The sequence below is a fragment of the Lactuca sativa genome, chromosome 8 (genome assembly GCF_002870075.4).
Source record: "Lactuca sativa cultivar Salinas chromosome 8, Lsat_Salinas_v11, whole genome shotgun sequence".
Classification (NCBI taxonomy): domain Eukaryota; kingdom Viridiplantae; phylum Streptophyta; class Magnoliopsida; order Asterales; family Asteraceae; genus Lactuca; species Lactuca sativa.
This window is the reverse complement of record NC_056630.2, coordinates 164,948,294-164,968,873: the sequence shown is the minus strand read 5'-3', so window position 1 is coordinate 164,968,873 and position 20,580 is coordinate 164,948,294. Positions and strand designations below refer to the sequence as shown.

General features: G+C 37.8%; 1 long non-coding RNA gene across 5 annotated transcripts; it reads right to left on the bottom strand.

Annotated features, from left to right (window-relative positions):
- Positions 1 to 12,612: 12,612 nt before the first annotated feature.
- LOC111902730 (uncharacterized) lies at positions 12,613 to 18,224 on the bottom strand. Of its 5 annotated transcripts, none has more exons than XR_008225955.1 (13): positions 17,308 to 18,213; positions 16,747 to 16,877; positions 15,849 to 15,981; positions 15,674 to 15,746; positions 15,035 to 15,215; positions 14,488 to 14,854; positions 14,162 to 14,417; positions 13,993 to 14,058; positions 13,816 to 13,920; positions 13,635 to 13,737; positions 13,366 to 13,487; positions 13,133 to 13,272; positions 12,613 to 13,048 (listed from the first exon to the last, which is right to left on the bottom strand). It is a non-coding gene; the product is annotated as an uncharacterized LOC111902730 (long non-coding RNA). The 5 variants fall into 5 exon arrangements; XR_008225956.1 differs by having other exon boundaries at positions 16,780 to 16,877; XR_008225957.1 differs by having other exon boundaries at positions 13,635 to 13,756; positions 15,849 to 16,877; positions 17,308 to 18,224.
- Positions 18,225 to 20,580: the final 2,356 nt, after the last annotated feature.

Here is a 20,580-nt window from a genome sequence, read left to right as displayed (position 1 = left end):
GGAGTGCACCCCTGGAAGGCCGCAGTGCGGCCTAGGCCGCACCTAGACCAGTGGCAGTGTGCATGATGATGTGTCAGGTGGAGTGCGGCCTACACTGCACCCACTCCCTCTGGTCCAAAAAGTTAGATCCATTTGATAAGCTTCCATGTGTTTCTTGGAGTTGATTATCAACCGTTGATTGCAATCGGTGTGAAATCACAAATAAGTGAAGTGTATTGCCCGTCGTCCGATTAAGATCCGCGTCAAATATGCACAAATTTTTGAGTGGAAATCTCAATTTATTTCCAGCCGAACTTTTCAAATATTCCAGAAAAATATGTTCGAAGCTTAAAAAGTCAACATATTGTATTTTGTGCATCAACATTTGTACCTCTGAATTTTAAGACATCAAGCTTCATTTCATTGTATTTTATGCATAATAGATTATTAGATTGTAATATTAAAGACATTGGTTATATATATATATATATATATATATATATATATATATATATATATATATATATATATATATATATATAGAGAGAGAGAGAGAGAGAGAGAGAGAGTGAGAGAGAGAGCTACGTTCAAGTATTCTAACTAATTATTGTGTCAATATTGTATGTTATGAGAATGATAAAGAAAATATGTTTTTTGATAATATAAATATGTTCAATCTTACATAACTATTGTCATTAACACACATTCGCACTAATTAAATCGTCTATAAGGTTATTATACACTTATTATTATTATTCTCATTTATGTCAGAATGTTTATTTGGGTCGTATTCTGTCAGAATAAAAATGAGTGAAAAATGTTGTGTGAGAACAAAAATAAATAATAATTAGCGATAATGCATGAAAATGACAATATTTTTGTAAGATTGAACGTATTCACATTGCTAAACAACTTATTCTCTTAGTAATTCTCATAGTATACGATATCCACATAATAATTAATCAGAATAGAATAACTTAAATATATATATATATATATATATATATATATATATATATATATATATATATATATATATATATATAGAGAGAGAGAGAGAGAGAGAGAGAGAGAAATAAAGAGAGAGAGATACATACAAACAGAGAGAGATGGTGGAGCTCCATTTTATTTTTTTTATTACAAATTAATAAAAAAAGAAAAAAAAATAGAAATGGTAATTTAGACGACTCGATAGGTAATTTAACCATATGAATCATCTCGGCATCAAAATAATACCACGTGGCTAATATGTTATGAGAAAAAAAAAAGATGGAATGAGAGTTCAACGTTCAAACAAACAAAATGTCCATTTCTGTAATTTATTCAGAATTTAATTAAGTTGGTAGAGTGATCTAAAAAATAAAAAATAAATAAATAAATAAATAACTTAATCTTGGTTGTGGTTGCAAAAATTCCAAATGTGAAAATTGTTTTTTTATAAAAGGTTTCCAACTTACATCGGGGTGCATTGTGACTATTGTATGTCTTTATTCCATAAAGGGTAGGGATCAAACTTTAGGATATGAAAAAAAAGGAATAATCAAAATAAAAACAGAAATTACGCAATTTTAAGTATTTTCATAATTTTCTTTATAAAACTTACAACAAAATGAAAGTTTTGGACCAATGATGCTAGTCTAAAATTTTTTGGATCAACCCGGCAATTTTCGACAAATCATATGGACCATTTTTGCAGTTTTGTCTATAGGATATGCATTAAGTAAATTATGAAAGTCGTTTGTTTCATTTTGGATATGCATTGAGTAATTACGGAAAACGTTGTTTCATTTAGGATACGCATTGAGTAAATTATGAAAAACTTTTGTTTTCATTTAAGATATGCATCGAGTAAATTACGAAAATCGTTTGTGAGGCAAACAACAAACTCTAAACTAAAAACCAAATATTTGGTCCCTTTTGTTACAAACGAGTGGCAAATGCATCAAATATCATTTAGGCTATATGGTATGGTTTTAATAAGTTATAATATAACATGTGAACATCGTTCTGCTTTCACGTGGTTTTAAGCCATTTTTCCGTCTCAATATTTTCCAACGCCGGCTAAGAAAAAAACAATCAACTTATATATATATATATATATATATATATATATATATATATATATATATATATATATATATATATATATATATATATATATATATATATATATATATATTCTTTTTTAAGCGGTGTGATGGTGTGGTGCGTATTTCCAAGAAAAAATGGAGTCGTGCGGAGAAAGACATGACATGTGATTATTCCTACAAGTTTTATAAAATATATCTTTAAAATGGTGACATTTTGAGCTTCAAGATGAGAGTCGTGTCTTATCAACATTTCATCGACCATATTTTTGAATTTTGAATTTTATTTTAAAATATGAATTTACCTCTAAAACATAGATTTTAAGGCAACCCGGATATTTCTAGAGGTTTGGTGTCAGTGATCTTATCAGAGATCAAGGGTTTTCTTTGTAACTCTTGTGTCTTGCATCTCAAAATCTTGGATATCATTCCGAATAAAATACTACAACCCTTACTAATATATATATATATATATATATATATATATATATATATATATATATATATATATATATATATATATATATATATATATATATATATATATATATATATATATATACACTATTATTTTGAATGTTTGGACAATTACTTTTTGGAGCATTTTTAATGGTATTTTTTTATAAATATTTTGTTATTATCTCAACTTAAAAAAAAAAAAAAAAACTTTATTTAAGTGAAGATAAGAGTTCTTTTGAAAAGTCACTCCAACCATTTACTAAACTTCAACATTTTAATCATTTAAAAGTTGTTTTCTATTTTAGATCTTACATTTAGTAATAATTTACACTCTACTTATATCTAAATTTTATTATTCTTTTATTTTATGATAATTTAATCTATTTAATTAAATATATTGTATTGAATTTTTTTATCAATAAAAAAATATTTTTAAACTCTCAAATACAAAAATATCAAATATTTAAAAATATTATTATAATATTTAAGTTAATTAAAGAAAATTAGTTAATTTTAAGAAAATATATTCATTATTATTATGAATATTTTGACAATAACGTGCTAGTGATATAACTTTATAAAATACATTCATTAATATTTTATGTATTTACTTAAATATGTTAACTATTAAAAAATTAAAAACAAATTTATCTCAAGATACAAAAAATACAAAGTCTAGATTAATAGAGTGTTTGGTGAATCTTGGACAAATCTAGATTATTAACCCAATTTATTTTTCAAATTCCAACCGACTATGTTCAACTCCAACGAGTTCAACAATATGGTTAGAATGAAACAACAATGAGAGTATAGTATGCGTTTTTTTCTTATAGCATGTCGAATGTAGGAGCATGAATCACTAGGAGACTCAAACTGTTGGGGGAGTTTCAATCCTTTGGAGTTGTGATTTCTTTTTTCGATGACAGCCTGGTGACAATGTGTTGATATATATATATATATATATATATATATATATATATATATATATATATATATATATATATATATATATATATATATATATATATATATATATATATATATATATATATATATATATATATATATATATATATGTATATATATATATAGAGAGAGAGAGAGAGAGATAGGGTGGGGCTCCATTTTATTTTATTTTTACTTTTATTTTTTATTACAAATTAATAAAAAAAATAGAAATGGTAATTGAAACGACCCGCTAGTTAATTTAACCATATGAATTGTCTCCGCATCAAAATAAAACCACATGGCAAATATGGTGTGAGTAAAAAAAAATATGGAATGAGAGTTTAAACTTTCATACAAACACAATGTCCATTTTTGTAATTTATTCAAAATTTAATTAAGTTGGTAGAGTGACCTAAAAACAAAAACTTTATCTTGGGTGTTATCAAAACGGTTGCAAAAATTCCAAATGTGATACCAACTTGTAACGACGTGAAAATCTAAAACAATTTTTCATTTTTAAAATGCATACTCTTCTTAACATATCTTATAAAAATCTATTTTATTTAGTTACAAAGCACAACTCCATTATTAATCCAGGATCCTCTTAACTCATTTTCTGGTGTGTACAATCAAACCGGTGCCGTCCTGCGATCCAGATAAGAAAACCTGAAACAGATAACACATAACACGGTAAGCACAAGCTTAGTGAGTTTCCCAAAATACCACACACAACACATATTAGCCACTCGAGGCTATAACTCTGTTTGACCCTCTGGTCAATGTGTCTCAGTGGGACCCTCCAGTCCCATAACTTTGTGGACCCTCTGGTCCTAACTCTGTGGACCTTCCGGTCCTAACTCTATAAAACTCTGAAACATACATAGCATAAATCACATAGAAACAATACAGTGTATCACATCATATAAATAGCATACAAAATACTCTGTCACATAACCCTAATTACCACTCTAGGTAAAGTATAGTAAGAAGACTCACCTCGGATGAAGAATAGCTCCTATAATCACTGCTGCTACGCACTGGACTCTAACTCTGTGCCAAACCCACAATAATCTCAATTAGGAGCTAAGTCCAACCTCTCACTTATTGGGTCTAAAGACAGACCACCTAACAGCCCATTAATGCCCTAAGCCCATTGGGACCACCAAAGCCCAATAATAAATGGGCCTTCCCACGGCCCAATTACCAACCAAAAAAGGCAAGTGCAAACCAAAGGCCCAAAGCACACACATACATTTCTCTAGTCCAAGACTCTATTACATGAGGTCCAACTCCCGGCCCAGCACTCAAGGCCCAACACAATGCTTAGCCCAAAAACCCCCAAAAGGAGTTACGCGGGGCGTACCCCCTGGTACGCTTAGCGTACCCAAACACTCAAGAAATTGATCGGGGAGTGGGGCGTACTGGAATTATGCGGCGCGTACCTTCAAACTTGCTTAATCCATTTTCTAGGCCTTAACCCGTTAAGACCTTAGCTAAACTCTTGGATATGGACTTCGTAACATCTCTTACTCCATAAAGTTAACAACTTTAAGCCTTTGCATGGCTGATAAGGTCACAACACATAAAAACTCTTAATTTCTTAACCCAAAATGCTCATAACTCATGCATGGGTAGATTCACACGACCAAGGCCTTATTTTTATGGTTCTCCACCACTAGAAACACTTAAAAGGACAGGTTATTAAGCTTTGGAGTGCATCAACTCATAAAGCCTCAAGCTTGGGACCAAAAACACTAAAATACACAAAACAAAAAGAGAGGGAAAGCTTGGAGCTTTATACCTTCAAATGGTGCTCTAGCCCCAAGAAAGCTCAGATCCACAACCTGATCTTCAACTTCACTCCCTTCCATGCTCCTTCTTAACTCCCAAAAGCCCAGAAGATCACAACAAGCTCATCATGGCACTCACAAGCTCAAGAACGGATATTAGGGTTTGAGAGAGTTTAATAACTGAGGAAGGTGGCCGGAAATGAGACCATCTCTTTCTTTATATAGGGGCACTTCATTTAATTAGGGTACTGTGCCTAGTACGCCCATCGTACCTCCCTTGGTACGCCCAGCATACTAGGTCGCTCTTGCTTAAGAAACATGCGTATCTGTACGCTAAGCGTACGCATACGTACGCCCAGCGTACTTCGCTGCCAAAATCCTCACTTAGGGACATATCTTGCCAACTCTCCCAAACTTCCATAGCATCTTCGAAATGACTCGAATACCAAAAATCCTCATACCTACGGAAAGGTAATGAGATGCCCTACACTTCTAAAAACTCGCCTCAACCCGAGACCTCCTAGCCCCCGACTCGCGACCCATGAACCTTAATCATGGATAATTTGAAACCGGATGCTACAATTCTCCCCCACTTGAATTAGATTTCTCCCTCGAAATCACTCCGTAACCACACATAAATCAAACCCTACTAGCTAGGAAGCACCACCGAAGGTCCTCAAACCAAACAACAATCATTTCGAAGGATACTCGATCCCACCAAGAACTCCTGACCCGAAAGGGGCAGACCCAACTGCCACTACGGTACTCAATCTGAATCTTTATAACTTGAAAACTCTTGCGGTCTAATTCCTTTCCTCAAAACATGATCCTGTTAATCGCCCACCGACTAACAGACTCTAAGAACACCCTACCAACCCTGATTCCCTGATCAATCCCAAACACAACTCAAAAGGACGGAAGGTTCATAATCTCCCTCTCCCTCCAGGACCCACTGCAAGTGCAATCATCCGGATACATTAGAGAGGATGAACCTAAAACGCGAATCTCGGACACAAAGAAAATATCATGCTCGCCTGGGAATATTCTCTGACCTTTATAAACCTAGTAGATGAACCTCAAGCTCACCCACCCTATAACCCAAAAAGGTTTCACCGATTCCCATCTTATAATAACTATCACAACTCTTAGTGACGCATAAGTCACGCAGTTCGCTTTCCCTCAAGCGAACACCACAACTCTCTTGAAGATCGGATCACCCTTGAACTCTGTCGATGACTGCTCAATACTTTTGTGCATGCCGTTGCACCTCCCGAAGCAAGGTCCTGACCTACCAGGTATAAGACATTAGATAACAAATAATACCCCTCACATGGAACCCACTTCCGATTCCGGAATCTCATCTCGTCTATCCAACACACCACTAGGACTCAACTCAACTCGAGACTTTGGTCCAACCCGCAGTTGGAACCACTCATCCCAATGACCCATTCAACTCATGGCTCATGACCCGCAACCCATGCTTACTTCACTTGTCCAATTCCTCCGGATTGTGATGTCCACACCTTACTCAGAATATAATGATTCCCGATCATTGAGGAGACCCTGGTATCGCCCCTGGTCCGACCACCAGGCTCCCAAGAACTCATAAATTTGGGTTATTCAAGCCTAAATCTCTTCTGCGTGATGCTCTAAACAAAAGTGCTTCGTCATTACCTCTCGCTAGCTAGTGCGTACTACGGCTCCCCCTAGCATCACGACACCCTCCTCTCTGACTAGTGAGTACTACGACTCCTCATAGAATCACGACACCCTCATCTCTGACTAGTGAGTACTACGGCTCCCCTTAGCATCATAACACCCTCTCTCTGACTAGTAAGTACTACAGCTCCCCATAGCATCACGACACCCTCCTCTCTGACTAGTGAGTACTACGACTCCCCGTAGCATCACGACACCCTCCTCTCTGACTAGTGAGTACTATGGCTCCCCGTAGCATCACAACACCCTTTCTCTGACTAGTGAGTACTACGGCTCCCCATAGCATCATGACACCCTCCTCTCTGACTAGTGAGTACTACAGCTCCCCGTAGCATCACAACACCCTCTCTCTGACTAGTGAGTACTACGGCTCCCCATAGCATCACGGCACCCTCCTCTCTGACTAGTGAGTACTACAGCTCCCCGTAGCATCACAACACCCTCTCTCTGACTAGTGAGTAATACGGCTCCCCGTAGCATCACAACCCCCTTTTTCACTAACTCATTGAACTGTAGCTCTTCGCAATTTCACCCCCACTAACTCTTACCACTTCACAATCTCATCCTCAGATCGACGCCATACAGCGATCATTACTCATGCTCTGTGGACCATCTATAGATAGGTGCACGCACCTACCCGAATTATGCACCACGATAACTGACGAAAATCGTCATAACAAAACACCTTCCCTTGCTGCAATCCATTGTCTTAAATAATCTACTTGTCGTCTCAACTCGCGACCCCAAAATTATCCAAAATTCAAGACATTAAATTCAGATACCTTGATACACCAGCCTAGAACCTCACGATGTCTCGCCTCAGCCACTGATCTTCCTGATATACAACCCGACATTCAGAATATTTCAAATTATCACCTTGAAATATGGAGGGATCGCCAACGACCCAGAACATGTTGATGGCAATCCGAAACTCCATCCCAAACTACATAACAGCCTAAACATTTGAACCAGGATTCTCCCATCGCCGAACCAACCCTATGAGCCAACCATCTCAAAGAATTCCTATCCATCACAAGGTCTCCGACTGATGGCCACTTGTCGTGGAGACATTCAACCTTTACCAAACATATACCATATACATTATCTCGCTCTGTACCTTGATTCAAGTACCAATAACCCTGATCACATGAAACCACACCATAGGTCTCTATATCCAGATCTCTAACCGATCTCGAACAGCTCTCTGATTCTCTCAACCAAGTACCCGGTCCTCCCCCACTTAGGGTTCGAACCATCACCAATTGGTGCACCAACACTCTATCCCATAGACTGTCTCCACTAGTAACAACGCACCTAATTTCGCAAGGTGCTACGCAACGCTCGATGATCTCTCTAACAAAGATCAAACAACTCCAAATACCAGAATCTCGTATGCAACCTTCAGAACTTACCATCGTGACTGCCTCCAGTCATTCAGGATCTCACACTATACCCTCACCGGACCTCCCAACTGTCCAGTATTAACACTGACTCTTGATCTGGAAATAATGAACCATCATACTCCTCATCCCTGAATCCTTGCCCAACGCTCCAACATGTCCCTTATTATAAGAGCAGAAACCACATTTCCACTCTCTATACATCTCAAGAACAATAAGAGTCACTGCCCTGATATACTCATCTTGATCACCCAACGCTGCAGCTAACACATGCCATATTATACTCAAATAGGGTGTATCCTGGTCCTGGACCATTTCAGTCCCCACTGTCAACATGATCAAACTATATCATTCCCTCGCGACAGACCTACTGCCAGATACTCTGTTTGAAAAAAAATCACCATCAGTGCAATCCCACAAGGCTCACCCCCAACTCAGAAACCGAAATCTCAATATCCCTTACGTCTCCCAGAAGAAACGGAAATAACACCACTCGGGTCATGGAAGGTGACATATCTACTATCGACCGGTCCCCCAGCTCAGACCGTACTGCTCTATAACACACCGTCTTTACTCATCTCTGAGTCTTGCGACTCTACTGGTATATCACCAACAATCCCTCGGAACTAACTCGGTTTCCCTATCAAGGGATGCTCCACTAAAACTCGGTTACCCTGGCCTTTTGGGCCCATACTCCTTCACATCCGACCTTGGTCTCGATAATCACTACGGAATAACCGGCAAAACCAAAAGCACTAACCGCCACATTTCATGGTACTCGAACCATGTCCTCTCTTCTCAACCTGCCTCAAATCATGGTACTCGAACCATGACATCACCCCTCGATCTGCCACCAATCATGGTACTCGAACCATGACATCACCCCTCGATATGCTACCAATCATGGTACTGGAACCATGACATCACCTCTCGATCTGCTACCAATCATCGTACTCAAACCATGACATCACCTCTCGATCTGCTACTAATCATGGTACTCGAACCATGACATCACCACTCGATCTGCTACTAATCATGGTACTCGAACCATGACATCACTTCTCGATCTGCTACTAATCATGGTACTCGAACCATGACATCATCTCTCGATTTGCTACTTAGAACCCCTGGGATACTCCCTGCATCGAGTGTGGGTCCTCTGCTTTCAGTAGTACGGGCCCATACTACCTACCATATCTACCCATAGTCTCTACACGGACCATCCCAGATTCCCTAAGTAGCTGCTCAACCTTCTCATCACCAATGCTCTACTCTGTCAGCGTACTTATCTGACTAAGGTCACTTCCTAGACTCTTCCCAGGTTCTCACACTTCTCCGCCATCAGCTGCTGAGAAACTCCTTATGATGCCAGTCATCTACCTCCTGAATATCGTCACATTCGCTTGGTAATTGACCCCCATCATCGGGAGTTCCACAAAGCACAAAGCAAGCAACATTCGGGCGTCAAATAAACACATATAGCTCGCTCTAGGTGATAACTCCACTAGCTCTACTCGTACTCAAACGATATCACCGAACTCTGCAACTCTACTCAAATCCCCCTCCATATAGGATTCTTGCTGGATACTCTTACTCAACACATACTCGAAAGTGCATCACAGATAACAACAACTACTAGGCTAAGGCATCACAAATCAGGCCACTCTAGTCCTAAAATATGAAATACCTAGCCTATCTCTAGCATGCATAATATCTCATAACATATTTCATAACACAAAAGTAATGGTATTTTGGGAAATCACCGTTCGGGCTCTGGCTGATTGTACACACTGCTCCTTCCGCTTTCTCTTAGAAACTCTTACTCGTTTTAGAAAAATCATTTATTTTGAAATATTTCCTCATTTCCTCAGTTTGAGTCCAGATATACCCGAAGGTACATCCGAATCCCTCAAACCTAGGCTCTGATACCAAGTTGTAACGACGTGAAAATCTAAAACAATTTTTCATTTTTAAAATGCATACTCTTCTTAACATATCTTATAAAAATCTCTTTTATTTAGTTACAAAGCACAACTCCATTATTAATCCAAGATCCTCTTAACTCTTTCTTTGGTGTGTACAATCAAACCGGTGTCGTCCCGCGATCCAGATAAGAAAACCTGAAACACATAACACATAACACGGTAAGCACGAAGCTTAGTGAGTTCCCCAAAATACCACATACAACACATATTAGCCACTCAAGGCTATAACTCTGTTTGAACCTCTGGTCAATGTGTCTCAGTGGAACCCTCCAGTCCCATAACTTTGTGGACCCTCTGATCCTAACTTTGTGGACCTTCCGGTCCTAACTCTGTAAACTCTGAAACATACATAGCATAAATCACATAGAAATAATACAGTGTATCACATCATATAAATAGCATACAAAATACTCTGTCACATAACTCTAATTACCACTCTAGGTAAAGTATAGTGAGAAGCCTCACCCCGGAAGAAGAACAGCTCCTATAATCACTGCTGCTACGCACCAGACTCTAACTCTGTGCCAAACCCACAATAATCTCAATTAGGAGCTAAGTCCAACCTCTCACTTATTGGGTCTAAAGACAGACCGCCTAACAGCCCATTAATGCCCTAAGCCCATTGGGCCCACCAACACCTAATAATAAATGGGCTCTCCCACGGCCCAATTCCCAACAACAAAGGCAAGTCCAAACCAAAGGCCCAAAGCACACACATACATTTCTCTAGTCCAAGACTCTATTACATGAGGTCCAACTCCCGGCCCAGCACTCAAGGCCCAACACAATGCTTAGACCAAAAACCCCCAGAAGGAGTTACGCGGGGCGTACCCCCTGGTATGCTTAGCGTACCCAAACACTCAAGAAATTGATCGGGGACTCAACCCAGTACGCGGGGCATACTGGAATTACGCGGCGCGTACCTTTAGACTTGCTTAATCCATTTTGTAGGCCTTAACCCGTTAAGACCTTATCTCAACTCTTGGATCTGGACTTCCTAACATCTCTTACTCCATAAAGTTAACAACTTTAAGCCTTTGCATGGCTTATAAGGTCACAACACATAAAAACTCTTACTTTCTTAACCCAAAATGCTCATAACTCATGAATGGGTAGATTCACACGACCAAGGCCTTATTTTTATTGTTCTCCACCACTAGAAACACTTAAAAGGACAGGTTATTAAGCTCTGGATTGCATCAACTCATAAAGCCTCAAGCTTGGGACCAAAAACCCTAAAATGGACCCTAAAATGCACAAAACAAAAAGAGAGGGAAAGCTTGGAGCTTTATACCTTCAAATGGTGCTCTAGCCCCAAGAAAGCTCAGATCCACAGCCTGATCTTCAACTTCACTCCCTTCCATGCTTCTTCTTAACTCCCAAAAGCCCACAAGATCACAAACAAGCTCATCATGGCCACTCACAAACTCAAGAACGGATATTAGGGTTTGAGAGAGTTTAATAACTGAGGAAGGTGGCCAGAAATGAGACTATCTCTTTCTTTATATAGGGGCACTTCACTTAATTAAGGTTTCCTTATATGCCTAGTACACCTAGCGTACCTCCCCTGGTACGCCCAGCGTACTAGATGGATCTTGCTTAAGAAACACGTGTATCTATACACTAAGCATACGCATACGTACGCCCATCGTACTTCGCTGCCAAAATCCTCACTTAGGGACTTATCTTGCCAACTCTCCCAAACTTCCATAGCATCTATGAAATGACTCGAATTCCAAAAATCCTCATACCTACGGAAAGGTAATGAGATGCCCTACGCTTTTAGCAACTCGCCTCAACCTGAGACCTCCTAGCCCCCGACTCGCGGCCCATCACTACTAGAAAAAAGGCCTTTTACGACGCTCATTGCGCGTCGTAAAATGCTCAGACGACGCGCAAATGCGTGTCAAGGAAGGCCCTATCATAAAGAGAGACGACGCGCATTTACGACGCACATTTATGACGCGCATTTATGACGCGCGGTTATGACACGCAATGCGTATCAAGGAAGGACCTGTCATAAAGGAAGACGACATGCATTTGCGTGTCGTAACCTTATGACGCGCATGTTTATGACATGCAATGCGTATCAAGGAAGCCCCTGTCAAGAAAGGCCATGTCATAAACGAAGATGACACACATTTTTGCGTATCATAATTTTAAATGTTCTCAAAAAATATTTATATATTTATTAATTTTTAAATTAAATTTGCATTTAATGTCTCATAATAGAAATAAAATATCATATACAAAAAATACAATCCATTGCATAAAATTTAATGTCATACAATTCTATTTTTTACAATATCGAAATTTGCATCTAATCCACTCTCTACATCAAATTCCAACTAAGTAAAGTTGCATCTTGCCTTTCATAATTCTTTAAGACTAATGCTCCAAACAGCCGTTATATGGATAAAAAGTTGTACATTGGCCCATCTCATTCAAGAATGACTTAGCCAAATTTAACTCCAAGTCTTTACTGCATCTTGCTGATAATGCTGCAAGATTTGAATCAAGTGGATTCATATTCCTTTCTTCCACCAACTTTACCTGATGCACAAAATACACAGAAACAAAAAAACATTGTAGAGGAAGGGGTAATTTGGGAAAATGTGAGGGGTATCCTTTGCAAAACAAAACAAAAAATATCCTTTGCAAGATTTGCTCTTTAGTATCCTCTGCAAAACAAAATAAAAAATATATATCAAAAAATTAAATTTTTTATCGTTTTATATTATAATTATGCCTAGAGTATTGCATACCTGAAGAACCATTTGTTAGCTCTACAACACTTTTTGAATCTGAACCAAGCTTTCATCACTAACACTAACACCTTTTGTAGCCCCACATGAAACATCTTTTTCATCCGTTATAAGACAACGTACTGGAGATAATTCACACTCTACATAATCAAAACCACGTGTTAGCATGAAAGAATCTTCTAGAAGCCAGAATATAAGCATGGAGATAATTCAAATTCTACAGAGAAAATCACCATTTTTGGTTGACTCTATTCCAAGTTGCCCATGCTTGTTCCAACCAACAGAGAAAGAAAGGCCATCTTCAATTAGAACAACAGTATGGCCTACCCCACTTCTTGCTTTCACAACTTTATACCTGAAAAATGATTTGAAATTTTTCAAAAATCGAATCAAAAATACAGAAATAGACTAGAATGGTGGAGCCAGTGATTTACACATGTGATATTATAAATAATTCTGATTACAAAGTCAAACACATGTAAAGAAAAGTCAAAAGTAATACCTAAATGTTGGAGCCAGTGATTTTTTCAATAGAAAATGCAGTTCCATACCATGGCTCTGTTAGCTCAGTATGTCCATCAAAGTTTGTTGACTCCCAAATGTTTCTGGAACCAGAAGGGCATACTGAGAAATCATATAAATTTAGCCAACACTAACAAACGCATTGATAGATGATACGCTACCTTACATTGTTTGGTGTGATCTCACTTAGTGCAGACTGAATAACTTCAGGGGAAAAAAGTGGAAGGTAAAGATGATCCAACTAGCCAATCTTTTGAAGGGTATAACTGCAATGTTGTTCAAAATCAAAATGATTATTCAAATAAGTAAAGCAAAAATATGATAAAAAGTGCAAATACCTGCATATTTGATGAAAATTTCACAACATAATCAATTAGAAGAATCTTGTCCTGATAATCAATTTGCTGGTGTTTTCATGAAACATATATTACAAATGATGTCATTATCTAAATAAACATGAAAGAAATGAACACACATAGAGAGAAACAGAAGACTGGAAACACTGACCATGTCCAACATCAGTTAATTCAATAACCACTTTAAAGAAAGAGAACTCCACAATCCAGTCTGATTCACGAGCAGACAAGCTTGTTGCCCAACCCAATTTCTTCAAGACATAGAAGAGGGATCCTTCTCCTCCATGACCAATTAAGTGTCCAAGATACCTACTTGGCCCTTCCATGTAATGATCAATGCCAGGTGTCATTGGCCATGTAATTCTCAGCTTGTGACCACGTTTTACAGGAACAGTTTTCACAATAACCTGATGAATAAATGCAACAAGACAATAAATGAAAGCAATTAAGCGTACAAATGAAAGCAATTATGCGTACCAAGATAATTATTCATGAATTTTGGGGCACGAAGAGGTCGACCCCTATGATTAGCAATAGAAATCTTCCACCTATCAAGAACAGTAACTGAAGCATGCTCCATGTGTTGCAGCATCATGCAAAGTCCTCCTTGTTTCTCTACAGACCCCAAACCACCACCCCAATTCAAAGCCCTAGCCACATCATTCCCAGTTCCAGCAGGTAGAAAGGCTATAGGAGGGGGTGAAACGTAACTTTGCTTCTCAATTGCATCCAATACCCACCCTGCTGTCCCATCTCCTCCACATACAAGAATTCTGGAATGAGGTACTCTTCTGAATAGATAAAGACCAACTTCTGGCCCTTCTGTTGAACTCAACTCAAATATCTACAAAAAGTTTCATCAAGATTTTAGAAATTTTGGCCAAAAGATAAATCAAGAACATATTTAGCTAAAATATCAACCTAATTTGACAAATTCATATGAATTGTTGAACAGATAAAGTGATTGATGCACCTTGGAGAACATATTTAGCTCTAACATTGAGAATAAAAGTAGAAATTTTACCTGCAATGAGTACCAAACTATCATTCTCTTCAGTCGCAGCTCCTCCAGGAATGGATACGCTTTGGCGAGAACACTCAACCATGGATGAACATCAGCTCCCCAATCATTCGGTACTAAATTGAAATCTGAAAACCTCGGTTTCCCCTTCAAGGTTTTGATTCGCTTCTTATTTAGATCCATACTAGAAAAACATAAATAGAATACGGTTGTTTACCAAAATAGAGTACAGGATAGCATCCCGTATTATATGGGGGTGTATTAGATTAGGGCCATAATAGAGTACGGTTAAACACCGTACTCTATCTCTACAATACTTCCACATATAATACACACTTTATTCCACATATAATACACATTATTAACCGTACTATATTCCAATCCTCTTTTCCACAATATTAACCGCACCCCATCAACATTAAACAAACCAACAAAATTACATTGTTAATGACACATCTATTGCATTAATGAGGAAATAAAAATATAAAGTGAATCAGCTATGTCATTCCAGTTCATGGGTGTCAATGATTTCCGGTGGAATGCTCTTTTGAAAGAAAAAGAAAAAGAAAAAGAATGCATCAAGATTCACCAAAATATGAACAAATTGCAAATGTTGTTTCAAGTTGATACAGAATTACTAACCTCAAGAGCCCATCTAATCAATGTAGGTAACATTGCTAGCATGTTTGTTCATATCATGCCAATCACATTACTCCTGTTAAATATCATGCCATACAACATAAATAAAACTAAAAAAGAAAAACAATAATAGTAATAAGGTGAAAGTTCTGATAAAAGAGTTTGGTGACAGATTTACCAAGCAGGGTATATGTATACTTCAATATGCATTTGCAGAAAACCCATATGAGATGCAATTTCCTCATAGTGGCTGTGGTGGTAAATCCATCAGTAGAAAACCCAACACTCTGAGCATGGTTACCTCCAACCTTCTAAAAAGTAATAGTAATTTTCAGGAAAGGCTATTAGAGTAACATTAAACCAAACACATTTAGTAAGATACTAAGTTTATACATATATACAAAGAAGTGGGAAAAAACCATATGAATAGTCATGCTCAAAGATCAAATTTACATGGAGGGTATAACTGGTAATAGTAGCCTGTTGTGCAAGGTTTTAGGTAAGGAACAAACAAGCAACAATAACAAAAGATGTCATACATGGTGGAATAATGACACTAACTTGTTGCTGATGTTGGGGAATGGCCTATATTGTGTTAACTATGACTTTGATTCCGTTAAGCATGTGAGTCCACGATATTAAATAATAATAATAATAATAATAATAATAATAATAATAATAATAATAATAATAATCATGTGGATATAAATAAAATGTGAATATTGAACACATACATCTCAAAACAATACTTTATATTCATAATAGTTGCATATATAGGCAAAACTAATGTTGACAAACTTCCCCTGAAGATGTCATACATGATATAACACCAAATATAAGCATGCTAGCAGTGATCTCAAAATGATATATGCTAAAGGCTAAATTCATATACAAAATGAAAAGATTATGGATGTGTAAGTATCATACTACTTTTTTCGTATGATAAACAACATAAAGCATTCATTTTCAAGATACATGGATGCTAAAACAGAATCACCTTTAAATGTAAAGTTGCACAACAATGCAAGGATTTGGGAATAGTAAACTACTAAACAGTCGTATATTTGCAAAATTACCTTGAAAAATCATCAAAACACAATGTTTCATACCAGGTAGCTTCAACATAGGTGAGTCATTGTCAATTAACCAATATTTCGGCATTCTAGAATCAATCTCTGCTGATTGCACTTGAAATTGTCACCTCATCCTAATTGAATAAGAAAACAAGAGGAAAATAATAAGAACATGAGCAATCATCAGAAAAATTACCTCCTCAAAAGATATCGTTCTTTTAGAATTTATATACTCCATCGCCTAATTTGAAATTTAAAGACTTCCTATATCCATTCAGTTGATCATTATTGAAAAGGTAAGTATTAGATTCTGAATCTAGGTAAAAAAAAATATGAATAATCTGAATCGGACATTACATCGAACACATTATGTGCAATTGCAAAACACAAGAAAATTATACAAAATAGGAGAGAATGAAAGGATATAGCCATATCAGATAATGATTCACAATAAAGATTTCAAAACGGACTAAAATTACAAGAAGAAGGCCAATTGAAACACTAGAAAAGTATCGATAGAGGTACATATTAAAAAGGAGATGAAATATCTAGGAACATTCATACCTTCTTGAAAAAACTAGCAAGGGAATAGGAGGAGTCATTGGCTCGAAGATGATGATAGTCTCATGGTCATGGTGACGAGATGATGAGTGAACGCTAAGAGAAGTGGTGAAGTCGTGCAAATGAAAATATGAGTGCTCTGGAGGTAAAAAATAGAACATATTTGACGATCATTTAAAAAAATAGGCGGACAAAAAACAAAAATATAAAATTGTATTAGAGTACGGTCAAAATACACAACCGTACTCTATCTTGTGTATCGTATTTGCGATTTTCTAGTAGTGATACTTCGCTGGAAATTTTCAATTAATGATTCAGCTCATTTCAATAAGATTCGAAGCTAAAATCTTCATATTTCAGAACTAGAATTCAACGAAATTCACTGCCGAGATTTCTCCAAAAACTTCAATCAATCATGGAACTGATTTCGGTTCAAGACTAACAGACAAAAACTTCAATCAATCGTGGAGGCAGTTTCAGGAGTTTGACATTATGGGAGGTGGGAGCATATTCGCAGGGGAAAGTGGAGGGATAACAATCATTCCAAAGCTTGATCAGTACTGGGAGAGGGGATGCATCAGGTGCAAGATACGCACACATCATGCATCAAGACCTAGGGCTTGTAAGTACAACAAAAAATCATGAGAAACCTTCATCGCCGGAAAGAAATATTGTAGATGGAAGAGAAAGTTGAGATGGAAGTATTGAAACCCACATCAGAAGCTGGCGATTGAAGCTCCTGATGTGTTCAAAAGACGGGATCAGAGATTTGGTGATATTGCGATTTTGTTGTGGGAGAAAAGAGGATTGATGATGATATTAGGGTTTTTTTGTGTATTAGAGTGAGAGAGAGAGAGAGAGAGAGAGACTAAGAGAGAGAGAGAGAGAGAGAGAGAGAGAAAAAAGAACGATGGAAATAAGGTAGAGGATAACAATGGTGGCCTTTCAAACTTTTGGGATTTTCGTTTCCCCCCAGCTGCAAAAGAAGAGAAAGTGCCTTTCATTCAAAAAATATAAAGCGACATTTCTAGACGACGCCCATTTTTAAGTAAGTGCGCTCCGTGTTTTTAATTTTTTTTTGTTGGACATTAATTTTAAGGCGCGCACAAAAGCGTGTCGTTTATCATTCAAATTTTAGAAGAGATGACATTATTTTAAGGGTACACGCTTTTGTGTATTGTAAATCACCGCGTGTCATTGTTTGCGCGTCATTAAAGGGCTGTTTTCTAGTAGTACATGAACCTTAATCATGGATAATCCGAAACCGGATGTTACATCGAGGAGTCGAGAAGAGTTGATTTCCGTACCAAGGACAGTGTAGGCACTACACGACATTGAGGTGAGTTACCTTCCAGTAGAAGGGAGTCTAAGGCACCAAGGCCGGCTCACTAGTAGTTATTTACAGTAGAGATGATTGTCTATGTGATAATTGTCTGGTTGCTATTATTAGATGTGTTCTATGTGCCAGTATGATATGTTCTATGTGCTAGTGGTAGTAGGAAGGGGAATACTCCCCGATTCGGTTGTGTGGACCGAAGGGTAGGTCGGACACCCCATATATGTCTGACAGCATGATTATGATATATATTATTATGTGATAGTTGTAGGGGTGAAATAGTCCTCGTGACCGGGTGAGAGAGACCGGAGGGTAGGCAGGCACCCCAGAATGGCCTGACACGGGTAGGTCAACACCCCAGAATGGCTTGACATAGGTAGGTCGGGCACCCTAGAACTGCCCGACACTATGTATGGTTGTATGATATGCGGTATGATGGGGGAAATCACTAAGCTTTGTGCTTACTATTTTCATTTTTGGTTTTAGGTACCTCTTCATCTAAGGGGAAGGAGCCGGCAGGGTAGCAGCGCATCACACACATATGTTTCCGCATTTGAGAACCCTAGGATTGTACTCTGACATTATACTATTTGATATTTTGGTTAAGAGACATGTAACTATGGTTTTGTGGTTTGATGTGATATCAGTACTGTTTTTTCCTTAAACAATCTTACAAGTAATATAAAATAAAACAAAAATTTTGGTCTCGGTTTTTTTGGGATTTTTGGGATGTTACAAGTTGGTATCAGAGCCTTCGTTTGAGGGATTCAGGCACACCTTCGGGGGTGTCTGGACTCAAATCGTGGGTTTGAAGGATTTTTACAAAAAAAAATAGTTTTCTAAAATTTAAAAATTGTAACATCCATAAATTTTATGCCAAATTTAAACTTTTTCAATCATAAATAAAAACCGTAAAGCACCGTTTACAAAATGTTTTCAAATCATTTTCCATCAGAGTGTCCCAAAATCATAACATAAGGATGAGGAGCGGTATGGTCACGCCTTCTCCTTTCCATGGACTCCTGAAGTACCTAAAACTATAAACTGAAAACTGTAAACCCAAGGGCTTAGTGAGCTACCCTCAAAATACCAATACCACGATGACAATACCATATCAGTAATAATCAATCAATCATCATGCATACTAGGCCACCGACCGGACTGGACCGCCCTAACGGGCCTACAGTCTGTCTAAATCTATCCTGAGCCTTCGGCATGACTGGTCCGCCACGTGCGCCTACAGTCTCCCCGGACCGCTCACAGGGTATGTTGGCCTTCCGCACAAAGCAGGACCACCTCAATCCAACCAACAAGCAAATAACCATGTGCGCATAGCTATCATTTACGGTCATATACAAACATCAAGCATGTCTATCTCACTGGTCATAATCATAGAATTCTCCTGTAACTAGAGTACCGACCTATCAAGTCACTAACACACCAATCGCTACGGATCATAAAAGCATAACATACTGTCTACCTCGATTCCGAACTAACAAATCATAACCACATGCAACATACCATAATAATAACAACTAAAGGGCAGGACTTGGTGCCGTAGACCCTATCGATATAGTGAGGATAACTCACCTCGCAGATGTCGACACGAAAGGTAAACTCCAACTCTCGGATCACTTGACACATGTTCCACCACCTATCATCATAGTACATCATACTCATAAGTCCTTAACCTTACAAGGTACTCCATAAACCACTAGTCAACCCCTGGTCAAAGTCAAAGTCCTCAATCAAGGTCAACAGTCCATGTTGACCTTAACTCGCCGAGTACCCTTGGCTACTAGCCGAGTTCCCTGAAGTACATTCCAAATCGCCGAGTCATCGTAGTGACTCGTCGAATTCATTTGATCCTCGATCAAACTTAAGGTCACACGTCGAGTTCCCTCCTTGCAACTCGACCGATACACATGCATACATAATCT